Source organism: Aotus nancymaae, unplaced genomic scaffold, assembly GCF_030222135.1.
Source record: "Aotus nancymaae isolate 86718 unplaced genomic scaffold, 86718_ANA_hifiasm-v0.15.2.pri h1tg000040l, whole genome shotgun sequence".
Taxonomy (NCBI): Eukaryota; Metazoa; Chordata; class Mammalia; order Primates; family Aotidae; genus Aotus; species Aotus nancymaae.
Window position 1 is genome coordinate 46,100,830 of NW_026988454.1, and position 16,945 is coordinate 46,117,774.

The following is a 16,945-nucleotide window of genomic DNA, read 5'->3' on the forward strand; positions in this document are numbered from 1 at the left end:
ATTGAAATGATCATATGGTTTTTGTCCTTTATTCTATTGTATACAATCAATGATATATCACATTGATTGATTGTGTATGTTGAAACATGCTTACATCTTAGGAAGAAATCCCACTTTGTTGTGATGAATGATCTTTTTAATGTATTGTTGAATTAGGTTTACTAGTATTTTGTTAAGGATTTTTGCATTAATTTTCGTCGGACGTGTTGGCCTGTAGTGTTGTGTGTGTGTGTGTGTGTGTGTGTGTGTGTGTGTGTGTATGTGTGTGTGTCTTTATCTGGTTTTGGTATTAGTGTAATACTGGTGTCATAGAATGAGTTTGGAAATATTCCTTCTTCTACTTTTCTGAATAGTTTCAGTAGGATTGATTTTACTTCTTGACTTTCAATGTTTAGTGGAATTCAGCAGTCAAGCCATCTGGTCCCAGGCTTTTCTTTGCTGGAAGACTTTTTATTACAGCTTCAATGTTATTACTTGTTATTGATCTATTTAGATTTTGGATTTCTTCATAGTTCAGTCACATATAGACAGATAGGTTATATGTGTCTGAGAATTTATCTATTTTCCATTTATTCTAGGTTTCTAATGGTCCTTTGAATTTCCGCAGTATCAGTTGTAATGTGTCCTTTTTCATGTCTAATTTTATTTGAGTCTTCTCTGTTTTTTTTTTTGTTGTTGTTTTGTTTTGCTGTTGTTGTTGTTATTAGTCTGGTTAAGGTTTTTCCATTTGCTTACTTGATTAAAAAAAACACAATTATTCATTTTGTTTACCTTTTTTTTTTTCCTTTCTGAGACAGGTTCTCACTTCATCTCCCAGGCCAAAGTGCAATTTTGTTCATTTATTTTATTTATGTATTTTTTTCTGAGACAGAGCCTCACTTTGTCTCCCAGGCTGGAGTACAGTGGTGACATCTTGGCTCACTGCAGCTTTGACCTCTTGGGCTCAAGCGATCCTCTAACCTCAGCCTCCTGAGTAGCTGTGACTACAGGCTAATTTTTTATTTGTTTTTTATAGAGGCAGGCTTTTACCATGGTGTCTAGGCTGCTGTCAAACTCCTAGGTCAAGTGATCTATCCACCTTGGTCTCCAAATGTGATGGGACTACAGGCACAAGCCCACTTCACCTGCTTCACTGACTTTTTGTATTGTTTTCTTTGTATCCATTTCATTTATTTCTTCTCTGTTCTTTTTTTTTTTTCTTTAGAGATAGGGGCTCCTTCTATCACCCAGACTGGAGTACAGTGATGTGATTATGGCTAACTGCAGACCTGACTGCCTGGGTTCAAGTGATCTTCCCACCTCAGCCTCCCAAAGTTCTGAGATTACAGATATGAGCTACGATTCCCAGCCCCAAGTAGCTGGGACCACAGACATGTGCCACCGCGCCCAGCAAAAAATTTTTGCAGAGATGATGTTTCATCATGTTGCTCAGGCTGGTCTCAAACTCCTGAGCTCAAGCAATCTACCCACCTCAGCCTCCCAAAGTTATGGAATTACAGATATGACCCACCATGCCCAGCCCTTCTCTGATCCTTATTTCTTTTCTTCTACTAATTTTGGGTCGGTTTGCTCTTACTTTTCTTGCTCTTTAAGATGCATTGTTAGGTTATTTATTTACTGTTTTTCTCCTTTAATGATGTATGCACTTATAGCTACAAATTTCCCTTTTAATACTGCTTTCACTGTGTTGAATAGGTTTTAATATGATGTGTTTCCATTATTATTTATTTCAAGAAATTTTTCAATTTCTTTCTTAATTTCTTCATTTACCCACTCATCATTCAGGAGTCTATTGTTTAATTTCCATGCGTTTGTACAGCTTCCAAAATTCTTATTATTGATTTCTAGTTTTATTCTGTTGTGGTTAGAGAAGACACTTGATATTATTTCAAGTATTCTAATGCTTTAAGACTTGTTTTGTGGCCTAACATATGGTTTATCCTTAAGAATGATCCATGTGTTGAGGAGAATATGTATTCTGCGGTTGTTGGATAAAATGTTCTGTAAATCTTTATTAGTTTGATTTGGTCTATAGTGCAGATTAAGTCCAATGTTCCTTTGTTGATTTTCTGTCTTGAATGATTTGTCCAATGCTGCAAGTGGGGTGTTGAAATTTCTAGCTATTATTGTAGTCTCTCTCTCTCTCTTTAGTTCTAACAATATTTGCTTTATATATCTATGTGTTCTTCCCTGTCCTTTTCTCAAGAAGAAGGGGTATCTTCTGAAGCCAGCAGAGAGATGTACTGGCTTCAGAAGAAGATACCCCTTCACGCCTGAAGCCAGAACATCTCTGAGTCTCACCCAAGGCCTACAACAATTACTACCTGGCTAAGACTGCTGATTGCTTAGGGCTTGAGGGATATTGCACCAGCAGATGATGAATCCTGCCAGGACTGGTTCTTTGCCTACAAGACAGAGGTTTTTTTTTTTTGAACCAGACTGTGTCTAGAAATACCATTCAGGAGCTAGGGCCTGGAATGGGGTTCTCAGGACTCTGCCTGGTGCCCCATTCTACAGTAGATGAGCTGATATCTAAGCTGCAAGACTAAGTCCTCTTTACTCTTCTCTTTTCCTCTCCTCAGGGTGAAGAAAAGTTCTCTCTCCTGAGCTGAGCTGCCTGGGTTTTGGAGATGGGTGGTGCAAGCACTCTCATGGCCACCCTGGCTGGTCTCTCACTAAGTTGCATGCTCCTCAAGTCCACTGGCTCTGAGCCCAGCACAACATCAGGACTTGCCTGTGAATTGCAGTCTTTGTGGCTTAGATGGCCCTGTGAGTTTATTTAGAACCCAAGAGCCCTTTAGCCTGAAGTGACAGGACTTGCAGAACTCAGGTTCTGACTGCTAAAATGAGCAATTCCTCTATGGCTGAAGCTGGTCTAAATGTATCCTCCATGGACACAGGCTGAGTTCTGCCCAGTGTCGCTTTCCGCTGTGACACAGCAGCACCGAGCTCCAGTGCAAAGTCCCACACTTGCTGTGCTCTCTCCACTGCAAGTGCAGATTCTCCCTCCATGGTATGCAGTCACTGCTTGGGGATGGGAGAGGGATGGTGGCAGCAATCCAAGACTATCTTTCCTACTCTCTTCAGTGCCTCTTTCAGTGATATGAAGTTAAAATCAGGTACTGCAATCATTCACCTGATTTTTTGTTTTTTTAAAGGTGTGCGTGTGTGTGTGTGTGTGTGCGTGTGTGTGTGTATACATAGCTGTTAAATTTGGTGTTCTTACCAAAATAACAATCAGTGGAGGCTTCTATTGCTTGCTCTACTTCCTCCATATCACATTTAGTTGTCACATCTCCTTATGCTCTTCTTGGCTGTAACAGTTTCTCAGACTTACTTTTGATGACTGACAGTTTTAAAGAATACTGGGTAGGTATTTTGTAGAATTGCTTCATCAATTACGATTTTTCTGATATTTTTCTCATAATTAGACTGGCATTTTGGGTTTGGGAAGAAAGATCACAGAGGTAAAGTGCTATTTTTATCGTGTTGTACCAGGAGTACTATCACCATAATGTAAACAGTTGATGTTGACCTTGATCACCTGGCTAGGTAGTGTTCGTCAATTGCTTTTTTTACTATAAAGTTACTCTTTTCTTTCTCTTTTACCATATTATAGTTTATTGAACAAAGTCACTATGCTAAGCTCACACTTAAAGAGTGAGAGTTATGTTCCACTTCCCTGAGAACAGAGCATATACATACATGATTTGAAATTATTCTGTATGAGAAATTTGTCTCTCCTCCCCTATTTATTTATTCAGTCATTTATTTAGTTTAAGATGGACTCTTGGATATTTATTTTCTACTGGCTAATCATCTAATACTACTTTATTTTGTTCCTGAAATTATGAAAGTTTGGGCCAATGGGCGGGCTTGCACTTGGCTTCTGTGTCCCTTTGACGTATCTCCATCACTGTGGGTGTTTGATTTATTTGAGCACTTACTCTTCTAACACTACAAGATGATACAATTTATATCATATATTACCTTCATTCGTATCCAGTGCCCCATTGTTCCTTTTATTAGAGTATAATCTTAGAAATCAGATCTGAGTGCTGGGCATGTTCTTTGCTTTTAGGGTGTTGTTGCTTCTAAGCCATCTCAACTGGTAGAACGACGATATATTTGTGTATATTAACTCATGTATATATATATCTATAAATGTTTCTAATTAATCATTTGTATCTATATTAAACTAATCATGAGTTCATACAGATGTCTCCAACTCTATTCCATTACCACATGGATCATTCTAGCCTCTCCTATTGGCTTATTTGTAAACTCCCACTCTAACAGTGAGACATCTGGCTTCTACCATCTGCCATCCTTTTACTTAATTTTTCAATTCCAGCATACATGGATATCAATATATCAATATTAGAACTGTTAAACTCTACTACTGTGGGGAAAATGTCTTATCAACTAGAGTACCATGTTTATGTACATTTTCTTTTGCTTTTAGGCTTACAGACACCACATTCTTCCAAAGTTACTTAAATCAGCATACCTTTCCCCTACTCTCTACATTTGTTTTATAATTTGTTAATTTTTTGGAAAAATCATTATATTAATTTAGATGTACATTTACGTGGAGTAAATATTTGGAGAATTTCAGTCAAATGTTGGGTGGGTTCTGTATTGTGGTAGGTCTTATAAAAATCAGAGATGTTTTCCTATTTTAAGTTAGTTTGCTTATTTAAACTGTCATATCAGAAAGAGAAAAATAAGTCCTCAAGATATAGAAACCAGCCAAAATGTTTTGTTGTCTGTTTATTCTGTTTCAAACACAGTGACAAGCAATATCTAGATATTACCTGCACTTTCCTGCCCTCTGCTTGAAGGTGAGATTCTTTAATTTTCCAAATGGTCTGGAGTTCCAGAGGTGAGGGTGAATGACAAAGGTTTTGCTCAACAGCTAGAGCAGAGCCTCTACCAGCAGGACTGGGTTAATGTCAGAAGGGGCAAAAATGTCCCAATTCTTTTTATTGCTTTTTTTCAGGCAAGAAATTGTGGGCTCATGGTGAGACTCACTCATAATCCTATGATCTCATTTAGAGCACTGAGGTCAAGTTTCTTCTTATACTTCATAGAAATAGAAAAAAACAAGGCTGATGTCTAGAAAAACAACACGGGCACTGTGAGCTGAGGACTTATACACTGCTGGCTTACACATGGGTGGTGGCAGATATTTCAGGTTCCCCAAATGAGATTTTTCTCAAAGTCTACTATAAGGCATTGATTTTTCTACTCTGAAAGAACTGCATGGAAACCAAACACAAATGTGTTTGGAGTCAAATGAATAGTTTTGTGGATGAACGCATCCACATATTGAAAAGTTCTTGAGTATTAAATTCCACATCTAGGAAGTCCCATTGAACTACACAATAGAATGGTTTGAAAATCAGCCTCATTGAGGTGATTCTGAGAATACCCTTTTAGGATGTTGGCAATGCTGTTATCCTTCTTAAAACAATCCTTAAGGACTATATTTTGAAGTAAGCTCTTAGGTTGTTGTTCCATGATAAAGTCATTTTCCAGGCAATTCCCTATGGAAGTGGCAATTTAATTTCAACAACTACAGAGATGATCCTGATAAAACCTCAGTACAGATCACCGGCAGCTTAATTCTTTTTTGAGATAAAGGAAAGGTTACTCCATGGCTATTTCATCAAGATTGCTTACCGTAGTGATCATTGACTACACTTGTTTACAGACTGGTCCTTTAGTGCCCTGCTGGGACATTTCCACATTTGTGTTACCTGCATTACTCCCTATGAATTTTAACCACTATTGTGTCCCTAGAATTCATACTTATTGACTCTATTATGCCCCAGGAGCAATAGTAAAGAAATCCAATGTAACTTTCTCACGAAACAACTCAGGCTCAACGGTATGATTTGTATCTATTAGTTTTACCAAATATATACAATATATATTAAATGATATGTAATACATAATTTCTCTCTCACTCTCTCTCTCTCCACTCTCTGCAGATAGCTTATGTCCATCTGTACCATACATGGCCAAACGTCAGGTGTTTCTAGAAGCTCTTGATCATATTTTACATTTATAAGTCTGGAACACCTGGCATACTGCTTATTTCCATCCTTATTTAGGAAAACCTGGAAAAACTGTGACTTTTTTATTTTCCTCAGACAAGTCATAGCATTGATACCAATGGCAACTCTAGCCAGAAAGCAAGGTGAGCACATGAATTGGGGTAGCACATAAACATAATCCCATTGACAGCGCATTATTTGTATTACTGAGAATAGGATTGTTTTAAAATTTATGTTGTGAAAATTGATTTCTTTTGTTATTAATAATGAAATATCTTTAGATTATAATTTTTTCTATTTGGACAAGTGTCATTAATATAATGTTTTAGTTTAAACATACGATTTATGGTTTAAAATGCTGTTTTAAAGAAACAGTATAATATAGAGGTTAAGAAGTTAGGCTCTGGAACCATACTGTCTGGTTTTCAATCCAACTGCCCTACTTACCAACTGGTATTATGTGACCTTAAGCATGTTATTTATCTTTTTGGTACTTCAGTTTCCAGCAAAAACTAGTTCTACATTATACAATTATAGTGGGCATAGCAAAAGAATTAATAGATGTCAGGTTTTTAGAAAAAATATCTTGACACAGAGTAAATATTTACTAAATGTCAGTTACTCATTATTGCATACCTATCATACCACAGTCTATTTTAATTTGTTTGGTAATATACTTTGGTTTTAAATAAACTATGTGGTGCTTGTAACCAAATAGAAGTTGTAGAGTATATCAAATTCCTAATAGTCTGGTTTATTATTATTATTATTTTAGATAGAGTCTCACTCTGTCACCAGGCTGGAGTGCTATGGAACAATCTTGGCTCACTGCAACCTCCACCTCCTGGGTTCAAGTGATTTTCCTGCCTCAGCCTCCCAAGTAGCTGGGACTACAGGCGCATGCCACCATGCTCAGCTAATATTAGTATTTTTAGCAGAGACGGGGTTTCACCATGTTGGCCAGGATGGTCTCAATCTCTTGGCCTTGTGATTCACCTGCCTTGACCTCCCAAAGTGCTGGGATTACAGGTGTGAGCCACTGCGCTTAACCTAGCTTATTATATTATAGCCCACAGCAAAACTTCGAAGAAATTGAAAAATAGGACTACTTTTCTTTGAAATTACAGTTTAAATATCTACCATCTATTGGAGTAATAATCCATAATCTATATTGCAATCCATATAAAGCTGAACCTCCTGCTCTCACTCTGATGTCAACCTGAGCATAATATGTAACCAGAGAACAAACATACAAACAAAAACATAACATCCCTAAAAATTCAGAAAACCATTTAGTTTACTAATATCTCTGGAAAACTCCCAAAAAGGAGTTTTGGTCTTAATACCCAACAAAATGTATTTAAATCCTTTTTCTACCTATATCCTTTTTTTTTTTTTGAAATGAAGTCTTGCTCTTGTTCCCCAGGCTGGAGTGCAATGGCATGATCTCTGCTCACTGCAACCTCCACCTCCCAAGGTTCATTCAATTCCCCTGCCTCAGCCTCCCAAGTAGCTGGGATTACAGGGATTTGCCACCACATCCAGCTAATTTTTGTATTTTTAGTAGAGATGGGGTTTACCACGTTGGCCAGGCTGGCCTCAAACTGCTAACCTCAGGTGATTTGCCCCCTTTGGCCTCCCAAAGTGCTGGGATTACAGGCATGAGCCACCGCGCCTGGCCCCATTTATCTTCTTTCTTTTTCTTTTTTGCGATAGAATTTCACTCTTGTTGCCTAGGGTGATGGAGCGATCTCGGCTCTCTGCAATCTCTGCCTTTTGGGTTCAAGGGATTCTCCTGCCTCAGCCTCCTGAGTAGCTGGGATTACAGGCATGCACCACCACATCTGGCTAATTTTGTATTTTTAGTAGAGATGGGGTTTCACCATGTTGGCCATGCTGGCCTCGAACTCCTGACATGGTGATTCACACCCCCCCCTCAGCCTCCCAAAGTGCTGGGATTACAGGTGTGAGCTCCCGTGCCTGGACCCACTGATCTTCTTTAAGTCCTGTACCACGTTAGAGAGCTCACTCTATATTCATCCTCAGAATTTCTTAAAATGTGCCCTAAAGACAGCCTGGATTAGTCCTTACCTTTCTTGCCCTCCTTTCCTTTAGGATCTATGTTTTTCTTCTGCAAGCAACTCTTTGTCACTTCCAGTATAAAGCAATCTAGCTCAAACCCCTTTCAGTTATTTCTTTATTTGGTACTCTGATCTGCACAACAAAATCTAGACATTTAAGACTCAAAAAAAAGTTATTCATGTGATCAGGCCAAGAAAGAGGATATGAAGGTTTATATGTTGGCTTACACTTGTAAACCCGGCACTTCGGGATGCCGAGGCAGGAGGATCACTTGAGTCTAGGAGTTCGAGATCAGCCTAGACAACATAGTGAGATATTATCTCTACAAGAAATAAAAAGTACAGCTGGGCATACTGTCACATACCTGTAGTTGCTGCTACTTGGGAGGCTGAGGTGGGAGAAGTGCTTGAGCCCAGGAGATCGAGGCTGCAGTGAACCGTGATCGTGCCACTGCCCTCCAGCCTGGGCAACAGAGCAAGACCCTGACTCAATAAATAAATAAATAAATATTTTTAAATAAATAAAATTTAATATTTTCTACAACAAATGGAGTTATAGAAAAAATAGACTATATAATTAATAAAGACACATACATACATACATACTCAATATGTATTTTTCAGCCCATGCCTATGCTTACTAGTCAACTGACAAAACAAACATGGAAAAACAGCTATAATGATAAATTCTGGTTTCTTGAGACATGGGAAGTCTAATTTTAGAAAGAACTTGATGATCAACTGATTCTGGTCAAAAAGTACTAATTGGTTACATCTCGAAGTGGTTACATATCAATAGTAGCACAATTAAGCACGTGTTTTGGATAGTGTCCTTGTTTCTAAACATTGTAAAAAATAATATTAAAATCTTGCTTTATTTTGTTAAACAGTCCTTTTATAATCTGAATCCTTGTTTGGAATCACTACTGATTTTATTACTTACTTTGTTTTTTTGAAAAAATGAGAGAGAAATTAAAATGTTCTGTTGGAACATAAGAGAGTGAGACCAGCAATACTGCATAGTATCTATTTTATTGTTAATGCGTCCTTTCATAATGAGATCAGATGTAGGTAATTTGATACGACACTTAGCTATTACCAAGTGGTAAAATGTTGATTGGTTTATACTGTTGCCTAACCACACCCCCAAACAAGTTTTCAGGTTAGGAATAATTTTTGAAATAGGTTACAGATGGTATAATCATATGATAAATGTTTGAAGTTAAAATGAAGATAAATCAATAGCTGAAAATATTCTGGTGTAAATAATAAAAAGTATTCTAGGGATGAAACTGACACTTTTTTTGGCTTATGAGCATTTATTTAGATATTTAGAAGAAAATTCTGAGCTATGTTTTATTCTTTATCATAGAAAAGCAATTTTTTATGAAATACATGGATCCTTTGAAGTAAAAATATACACAATCAACAGCAACAGTTTTTGTACCTCAGGTTATTTATCTGACTTTGTGAAGCAGATATATTTTTTTTTGTATGCAAAGTCTTAGCAGCTAGGTTTCAAAGATGATTATTTGTCTTGATTTTTTGCCTTAGGAAATGGTTTGAAGTAGATCTAATAATTAAACCTTTAGGAAAAAATAAATCATTCATATCCTCCCTGTGTGATTTATTGCTTTTATCACAACTGTATATTAACAATATTTCCTAGGCACTATAGGTAGTGCTTTATGTTTAACTGTAAGAGAAGTTTGTCTAGAAAAAAAAGTAATGTTTTACTGGTTCATCAGGAGGATAAGCCCTTTTAAGAACCACTATATAATGTTGGTGATTCAGAGGAAGTCCTCTTACCCTTTTACCTAGAGAGTAGTTGTCAGTTAATGTTAATTCTTCTTCCAAAGAGTCATCCTTAATTTCTGTTAGTAACATTTAGTAAATTCTGAAGATATATGCAAATGTAAAGTTGTATCATAAATTATGGTCATTAAAGAGTTTCTGTACACAGAATACACGTTAATGAAATCATGTTTAACTTCTCTTCTATTGGATACTTTTTGTACTCATATGAAATTATTGTCTTATGATATTTAAAGCAAAGGAAAGCAAACGGTTCAACACAAAGTAGAGAGAGGACAATAGTAAGCTCTCAACTGCCGAGATTAGTAATGTGCTTTGGGTCTGCAGAAAATCAGAGAGGTACCGACTTAATAGGGGGCAGAATCCTGTTTGTCATTCACTGTTTATCCACAGTTTAAACACATTTTACTGTTAATTAACATCTTCAGTCTTTATACAGTTTTCTTTGTACAAGTAAGAATAGTACTGTAGACTTTTTACTAGACTTTTCAGAGACCCACAGATCTCTGAAATTGTCTGCTCAGTATGAAATGTGTAACCAAGTAGCTGATAGCAGAGTATTTTCTCTGCTAAGAGTCTGATCCTTACTTTAGGTCTATCTAGTGCTGTTGAAAAAGTAATCACTAGTCTTAAAAATTTGCCCTGAGAAAGCTCTGTCTTGATATAAAAAAGTAGGACCAGACATCTGGTAGACATAAGCTACCTAGGAAGTGACAGAAGAATGTATGTAATACGCTTTACTTATTTGCTTTGTTGAAGTATATATTTTCTGAGTTTCATGTCTATCAGTTTGTGGTTGACTATCTTATTTTAGCAGAACTCATCTTCCAGTGGCTTTCTAAGAAAATGTTTATGGACTTGCTTTATATGAAAACGTCATTTTTTTTTTTTTTTTTTTTTCTGCTGACTCAGGGTCTTGCTCTGTCACTCAGCACACTTGGTATGATTTTTTTTTTTCAGTCATTGTTCTGGCCATTTGGCAGGCCTTTTTCATGTGGAAATGTATATTTTTTCATTCTGAAATTTTTACTTAAATTGTATCTTTAATAATTGTATCTCATGCATTTTCTCTTTTCTGTTTCTGAAAATTCTGTTGGCCAAACAGAGATCTCTTGGTTTTGGTCATTTATTTGTTTTCTTCAGTGGTGAAATTTTTCATAATTTTATTAAATTAATAAATAGTCTCAACATGAACATTTAGAAGTTCTGTTTAGTATATTTTTTCACAACTACGTTTCTAATTTCTGAGAATACTTTCTTGTTCTCTGAATGTTCCTTTATTTTTCAGCTGTAGCCAACACATTGTTTGCAGCTTTGTGAGTGACCTTCAGGCAGAGATACCTAGCTTAGTCATATCTGGATCTTGACCCACAAAAACTATGAGATGATAAACGTTGTTTTAAATGCTAGGTTTTGGAATAATGTTTTATGCAGCAATAGATAACAAGCAAATACAACAAGGCTTTTTGGTTTTCTTAAAAATATATATTTTTTTCCATGAGAAAAGACAAGCAACACAGCTGAATATAGCAGTATTCTCTTAACACAGGGCAAAAAGAATATTTTATATACATTTATTATTAGTGTTTTTGGCATTTTACATAGGTCAAATTATAAAGAATGAATATGAATATATATATATATATATATATATATATATATTTTTTTTTTTTTTTTTTTTTTGAGATGGAGTTTCGCTCTTGTTACCCAGGCTGGAGTGCAATGGCACGATCTCGGCTCACCGCAACCTCCGCCTCCTGGGTTCAGGCAATTCTCCTGCCTCAGCCTCCCGAGTAGCTGGGATTACAGGCACGCGCCACCATGCCCAGCTAATTTTTGTATTTTTAGTAGAGACGGGGTTTCACCATGTTGACCAGGATGGTCTCGATCTCTTGACCTCGTGATCCACCCGCCTCGGCCTCCCAAAGTGCTGGGATTACAGGCTTGAGCCACCGCGCCCGGCCATGAATATATTTTTTCATTTCTATCATTCATGAATTGCTGACTCTCTTATGATGTTATTAATGGCTATTAATAAATGTCCTACATTCTCAATTTGTTAAATTTCAAATTAATTTCCATGTTGCCAGTCTGTATATTTTTATTTTGTTCTGAATTGTGAAGATAAACCTTTAAACCACAAAATTTCAAATGAGCAGTGTATTAAAAGCCCCCCACTGGCCAGGTGCGGTGGCTCATGCCTGTAATCCCAGCACTTTGGGAAGCCGGGCAGGAGGATCACTTGAGCTCAGGAGTTCAAGACCAGCCTAGGGAAGCACAGTGAGATCCCATTTCTACAAAAAATAGGATGGTACATGCCTGTGGTCCTAGCTATTTGGGAGGCTGAAGTGGGAGGATCGCTTGAGCCTGGGAGTCAAGGCTGCAGTGAGCCATGATCATACCATTGCATTGGAGTCTGGGCAACAGAGTGAGACCCTGTTTCAAAAAAGAAAAAAAAAACAGCCCCCCACCCCAATACTGTCATTACCAATGACCATTAAGGTGATAAAGAATGTAATTATGACCAGGATCAGCATGATTTCCATTTATCTTCAAATGCATGTTCACTGAAGATGCCATGATCAGTGACAAAATTAGTGAATAAAATGGGAGTCCTGTACACCCTTGTTCCTTCTTTTATTTAATTTATTTTTGTTTTTCTGTTCCTTCTTTTTATTGATTTTTATTACTTTTTAAAAATCTATTTAAAATGGAACACTTCACAAACTTGCATGACTTCCTTGTTCGAGAGCCATGCTAATCTTTTCTGTATCATTCCAATTTTAGTATATGTGCTGCTGAAGTGAGCACTTTTAATAAAAATATTTTACCACTTGGTTAGAAACTAAGAAGATATGATGGACTATAAAAGAAGTGCTGGCTTTTGGGAGGCCGAGGCGGGTGGATCACGAGGTCAAGAGATTGAGACCATCCTTGTCAACAAGGTGAAACCCCGTCTCTACTAAAAAATACAAAAATTAGCTGGGCATGGTGGCACACGCCTGTAGTCCCAGCTACTCAGGAGGCTGAGGCAGGAGAATTGCTTGAACCCAGGAGGTGGAGGTTGCGGTGAGCCGAGATCGCGCCATTGCACTCCAGCCTGGGTAACAAGAGCGAAACTCCGTCTTAAAAAAAAAAAAAAAGAAGTGCTGTCATAAAGAAGAAAAGGCATCATAATATAAATCAGATATAGGCAACGTATTCAATGTCTGTAGTAAAAGACGTCATTTTAAAATCCTGTTTAAAAAAGTGGGTAGGAGTGGAGCAAAATAGATGTTATTGAATAATCACCATTCTTTGCCAGGCAGTGTGCTAACTACTTATGTGCCATCTCATTTAATCCCCACAACAACCCTGTGAGTTAGGCATCTCACCCTCCTTTGCAGATTAGGAATTTGACGCTCAGTTGTTAGTGCCAGGGAGTTAATAAGCAATGTTATTGAAATACAACCCCAGATATGTGGGACCCCAAAGGCTTTCTTCTCTCTGTGATTCCCTTTCTAATACAAATGAGGAATTCCATTTCAGAGTTGATATGGTTTGGCTGTGTCCCCACACAAATCTCATACTGAATTGTGATACCCACAATCTTCACATGTCAAGGAAGGGACCCAGGGGGAGGTGATTCTATCATGGGGCGGTTTTCCCCATGCTGTTCTTGTGATAGTGAGTGAATTCTCATGAGATCTGATGGTTTTATAGGCATCTGGCATTTTTCCTGCTTGCTCTTCTTTCTACTGCAGCCATATGACAAGGTCCAAGCTTGTTTCCCCTTCAACTTCCATCATGACTGTAAGTTTCGTGAGGTCTCCCTAGCCATGTGGAAATGTGAGTCAATTCAACCTCTTTCCTTTTTAAATTACTCAGTCTCAGACAATTCTTTAGCAGTGTGAAAACCTACTATCTTAATATCCCTCAATACTGTTACTCATTTCATAAATATTTAGCTTCTCCCATATGCCACAGTTAGTTCTAGGTGCTATGGATTAAAAAAAAAGAGTTTTACTTATGAAAGCTGACAGATATTGTTGATTTTCAAACAAAAAGTTATTTTTTCACAATTTATTTTACAGTTAAAAATATCATTGATGCTACTTATTTTAGTGACTGCTTTTCTCCTGTGAATATGAGTCAAGTCTGATAACTTTAGTTGCAATCTAGGCAATAAAATGGGACTCAAAATTCCTGTCATTTTGTTCAGCAAATGTTGGATTAAATGGCAATACAAATAAATAATGAAGGGCCACAGCCACAGAGTAAACAAATTAAATCAGACATAAAATTTAATGAATGCCCTTTCTTTGTTCTAAAAAAAATAGCAAATATTTTTAAGATTAACACTGTTTATCTGAGTAATCTTAACTCTGTTTATTTGGCACTCATTCTGAAGACATTATTGGTTTCTGATGTGGCATGCTGGAGAGGTAACTCAAATGGACTATAAAAGAATAATACGATCTCTGAGGAATGCCGAAACATTACTGTGTTATTTTTAAGAAGCGTCAACCAATTGTGAAGAACTTTGTGTAGGTGTTTTGTTCAAAACTTGATGTGCAACTCACTGGTTTAACACGTGTGGCATGGAGATAATTTTTCTGGAATGATGTGTTTTCTCTAAAAAAAAAAAAAAAAAATGACCCCAGGGTGCAATGAATGCACTATTTCTTTTCTTCCCACATTTTCACAGCCTGTTGTAGAATACATAGTATATGGCTTTTGTTAGAAAAGGCAAACGACAAAACAAAACAGCAACAAAATAACTTTAGCGTTGTCACTGAAAAAGGATTCAAAATTGTTTAGAAAACTGGCCTTCCTTCAAAGAGCACATGTAAACTAGTTATTGCAACTTCTCTGGAGAATCAGAAACTTAGTCTGTGTTTTGTTTCTTTGTTTGTTTAGTTCTAAAATTCATTTGGCTGTTTCTGATCACATAGCGGACTAGGTGCCTACATTAATTCTCCAATAAAAACAGAGAACATTTCTGATAAAATATATTTAATAAAATTTTCTTAAGTATATCAATGAACTGACAGTAAACTAGGACAATCTCAGGTCTGTTATCTAAGTGAAGTCAGGAACTCAGAAAGGTAAGTGGAGACATGGAACTGGTTTCCTTCATAACCACATTTCTTGATGGCCTCACAGGGACAAGAAACAAATTCAAGGCATATATCTAAGATGAGAAGTCTAATAGGAGGACATTCCTCCCCCATAAAAGTAGGATGTCAATTGGCTCTGTAAAGGTGAGCCAAAATCAAACATTCCCTCCTCACCTTACTCCCCAAGGAAACAAGGATAATCAACATTCTTGGACATAATTGCTGTCCTGGGAAGAGAGAAAGCACATAGCTAACACAGCTGAGAATATGAATTACAATCCAACCCTCAGGCTCAATGTGTACTAGAGGTTCAGTGCAGTAAGACAGGAAAAGAAAGGACTGGGGGAAAAACTGTCATTATTTGCAGAAGATATAAATAGACATATAATAGTAAAAAGTTTATAAATTACTAGAATTAAGAAAAAAATTAATAATGTTACTAGATTTAAAATGAATCAATTTTAAAGAAGCAATTCCAATTAAAGGATTTAAAATGAATCCATTTTAAAGAAGCAATTCCAATTAAAGGATTTAAAATGAATCCATTTTAAAGAAGCAATTCCAATCCTATATAATCTAGTAGTTTTGTTTGTAATGGCAAAAAAATGTAAACAACTCATGTCAACCAAAAGTGAAGTGAAACAAACATTTTGGTATAGGCAAATATTTGAATAATGTGCAGTGGCAAAACAGAAGTAATAGCAGCTATACATTGTCTTGGATGAATCTCACAAATGTATCAACGTATGTGAGCAAATGGAGCAGGTCATAGAAGACCCTAATTTGTGTAAATAGGGATTCACTTATACAAGGTCAAAAACAGGCAGCACTAAACAACTTATTGGTTAGGAATACAATCTTTGATGGTACAAAGATAAAGAAAAGTAAAAGGATTCTTATAAAAGAAAAGACACTAAATACAGCTTTGACAGAAGAAATTTTGAACTCTATTTGGCCTTGAATTTCACTGAAAGTGCTTTGAGGGTTTCCTCTTTGATACACATGTTGTGAAGATTCTGGTCTGACAGAGGATCTGAATTTTACATGTTACCTTTTTACATCCTTACTTGTTATCATTTCATAATACAAAAGTGTATTTAAATATGATTTTTATTTTTAAAAGTAATATATGCATACAGTTTAAAAAAGCAAATAGTACAAGGTTTCTAATTAACAAGCCCTAATCCTCTGTTTTAGTTCTTCCCCATCCATGAGACGTGATTTTAATTAGAGGCAAGCAATTTCAATTCTTAACTTTTTTTCTCCTTTCATTTACCTCCGTGTTTTTATTTTAAAAATTATATGTATGTTTATATATACATATAATTTAAAAATATACATTGGTGAAGACTGGGGTCTCATTATATTGCCCAGGCTGACTCCTGGACTCTAGCTGTCCTCCTACCTAAGCCTCCCAACATGTTGGGATTACAGGCATGAGCCACCATGCTTGGCCACCTCTGTATTTTTAAATTCTACATGTATACTGATATTTCTTGATTTTTTCAATTTCAAGCATATATTGAGTTTCTAATTTAGAAGTTAAAAATGTAGTACTACAATACATATGTTCTGTTTTCATTCTGCTTGTATAGTTATATCATGATTTTTAATAAGCTGGATTTATTGCTTTTATTTTTGTGATAAGAGAAATACTGTTCACTGATGAGCCACATAGTATGCTATAGACTATAGTCACTTTTCTGTACAATGTTTGCTTTTCTAGGAACAACACTTGCCTTGTTGTATTGTTGTTGGCTTTGTTTTTCTGTAATTTTATCACTACGTTTCTCTAAACTCTCCAAGATAATTGCAAGCAAGTCATCACAATATGGCCAGATGTTTCAGTTGATCTACCATTTCCCTTTTATTTTGTAGAAAAAATTCC

The 16,945-nt window shown here is 36.4% G+C and overlaps 1 non-coding gene across 1 annotated transcript; it reads right to left on the reverse strand.

The window, feature by feature from the left end:
• Positions 1 to 12,662: 12,662 nt before the first annotated feature.
• On the reverse strand, positions 12,663 to 12,769 carry LOC135268522 (U6 spliceosomal RNA). The gene has a single exon (XR_010336835.1). It is a non-coding gene; the product is annotated as a U6 spliceosomal RNA (small nuclear RNA).
• Between the last annotated feature and the right edge of the window lie 4,176 nt (positions 12,770 to 16,945).